Source organism: Pinus tabuliformis, chromosome 4_2 (assembly GCF_031772625.1).
Source record: "Pinus tabuliformis cultivar Carrire ecotype Pingquan chromosome 4_2, CPIR1, whole genome shotgun sequence".
Taxonomy (NCBI): domain Eukaryota; kingdom Viridiplantae; phylum Streptophyta; class Pinopsida; order Pinales; family Pinaceae; genus Pinus; species Pinus tabuliformis.
This window is the reverse complement of record NC_142304.1, coordinates 1,078,990,892-1,078,993,834: the sequence shown is the minus strand read 5'-3', so window position 1 is coordinate 1,078,993,834 and position 2,943 is coordinate 1,078,990,892. Positions and strand designations below refer to the sequence as shown.

At 34.5% G+C, this 2,943-nt stretch overlaps 1 pseudogene; it reads right to left on the bottom strand.

Annotated features, from left to right (window-relative positions):
- Window positions 1-682: 682 nt before the first annotated feature.
- On the bottom strand, window positions 683-2,426 carry LOC149173386 (uncharacterized; annotated as a pseudogene).
- Between the last annotated feature and the right edge of the window lie 517 nt (window positions 2,427-2,943).

Below are 2,943 nucleotides of genomic sequence, written 5' to 3'. Positions count from 1 at the left end.
ACCACAAAAAATTTCATAGAAGCTCCAATATTTTGAGCTGCAAAAGATAACCTCTGAAAATAATCCAACTACAATCTTTCTTACTGTCACAGAAGCAGAAGCATCTACTTAACTCTCTGTTGCAACTATTATGGGTGAGGATGAAGCATCTGCAACTTTCTCATGTTCCTTGTTAATAATTTTGTTTTTAATGGGATTATGAATGGAAATGACACTTTGAATAAGAGAGGAAAGATAGATTACCAACACCATGTCATTTTTTTTTGCTGTAAAAGCCTTCATTAACTCATTAACATTAAATTTGGGCAATAGATTGAATACATATTGAAGATTGTATATAATTTCATGGTTAAGTGGAAGCCTTCCATCAACTACTAGATCCAGGTATCCCTGGAGATTGTATATAATTTCATGGTTAAGTGGAAGCCTTCCATCAGCTACTAGATCTAGGTATCCATGAATCTCCCTCAACTGAGCTTTGAGACCCTTCAAAGATGTCAATTTCCCACTCACCTTTGTTGCAAGAGTACCGATAGTATATTTTTTTAGTATTATTTCCACTGGTAATCCGACCTATATCCTTTTCAAAATATTGTACCTGATATATTTTTCTCAAGATGAAGGACTAAACAAAAATAACTTTGGGAATTTCATCAGTTGTAGAGGAATGCATGCCCCTATTCTACATTTTCTATTGCATATTTTTAATATAATCATCGAAATATTCATCCATAATAGATGGATCAACCATAAAATAAAAAAGGTCTCGTAAAACCATAACTTCTACTCCAATTTTCTCAAAGAAATTAGAGACATGAAGGCAGTACTCACGCAAAAATTCTAATGCGCGTGGATGATCAAGGTCTACAGACTGAGAAACATCAATAATACAAATGACCATCATGATAAAGAATATTGTATTCACTTAAATATCCAGGCACAAGTTTTCATTTATAATATAAGATACACATCATGATGACAACCTCTAAACAACTTTCACGTAATTTATCCTCTGACAAGGAAACATCTTTGAATTGAAGTGCAACCCAACCATTTGTTCCTATGAATTACATGACAAGAATATGAAGTCTTAGAAACATTGGTGTTGGACATTGAATGGTGGTTGCCTTCAGGTTCGAAAGATTACTCACTTATTTTTCTACCTAAGTCTTCACCATTTTTCTTTGATTGTGCTTGCAATATAGATGCCTGAAACAACAGTATTCTTGGACATATATTTCCTTATCCTTGAATACAAGAATAGAAGTTTTATAGACTTTCATAGGCAGTTCACAAAAGAGTATATTTTCTATAGGTATGCAGGACAATCAACAAGCAAAGGAGCACCTTGTTGTATAGTCTACACAACTAGTACAAAATAGGGGTAGTTTATAACTTTTCCATCATCATGTTGTCCACAAATTCCATACATCGAGAAATATTATTTGGCATGTTAACATTGAGCAATATTCGCCCCACACATATTCTTTGGCATGTTAAAATCAAGCAATATTATTTGGCATGTTAACATAGAGCAATATTCCCCATACATCGAGCAATATTCGCTCAACAAATGCCATAAACCTCTGCCAATGTCTAAGACATTTGAGTAGCTACACCAAAATGGTCTCTCTAGCAAAGAATTTTTTGTTCTAATGAGTTCTTCGTATTCACTAACTATAATAACGCAGATTAACATAACTATTCTAGTATCTGCACTCTATTCGTATGTATCCTAACAAAAGCTCTGCAATCTCTCTATATATCCTGCTAACATTGCACACCAAATCGTGTAATGTTCCACAGGTCTACTAGAGGTAATGCTTTATATTTTTCATATTGCACTGTAGCGTATATATTCCATGATCTCAATTCCACCAATCCAATTGAAACTGTATTACATCCATCGATTCCTATCTATGTTTGGATGAAACTAATCAACATTTCCACGGCCATAGGTGATGAAGAAGACTATGTAATCATCCGCCTTTGAAACGTAGAAACCATCCTCCAGACTCTATAATGTAGACTTTGTAACATTTAGACTTGTAACTTTCTATATGATAACTTCTCTAGCATTTGCAGAAGCCTCTATGTATATGTCAATATGACATTAACAAATAACATATTGCATATGTTTGAGATTCCTCCTTCTCTTATAACTGATACCATAGGCTCACATGCTAACTCCTCTGATTTGTAACCTCATATTCATTACAAGGCAGGTTATCATACCGTTGTACCACTATTATGCCAGACTGATTCCAAGAGCACATAATTTCTTCATAAAATTGAAACCATTTTGGCACACCAGTTTCATGAATTTGATCATCCTTTGTTGTCATGTATTCTTTTTCCAAAAGACTTGGCTCAAAATCATCCTCGAGCCTCTTGAAACCTTCATCATCTACTCCTACACCATCCATGCCTTTTCTCTCAAACCTTGCTTTCGATGAGATAAAAGTTCATCAACATCACCAAATGTATCTCAAGCTTCTTGTAAAGTTCTTCATTGATTGCTTGCTTGAGGGAACTTGCATTTTTGTTGCATCTTCTGTTGATAAACCTCGATATAATTGTGCATTCAACTGCTATATGCACATGTTTATGGCAATTGAAGCACTTGACATCTTCCAATAGGGGAGCAAAGGAATTGTTATCCCTCCTTTGGAATCTTACAGGCTTCCTAAACTCATCTCTAGGTGCAAATTTCATTTTTCAAAATACACTTTCTTAGTCTCATTCCTCAGCTACTAGTTTTGATGCTTGTTCTTTTTTTCTTCTTTGCTAATCATGTTGATGGAATATTCTCCTACAAGCCTTTTTGGTGTTTCTTTATTATCTTCTGTGGCTACCTTTGAGCTCTTACTATTTTCTGACTTATTTCTCATGAAGACAACCTCTGATTCTAATATTTCACATTGTTTATCTCTTTCCTTCAGT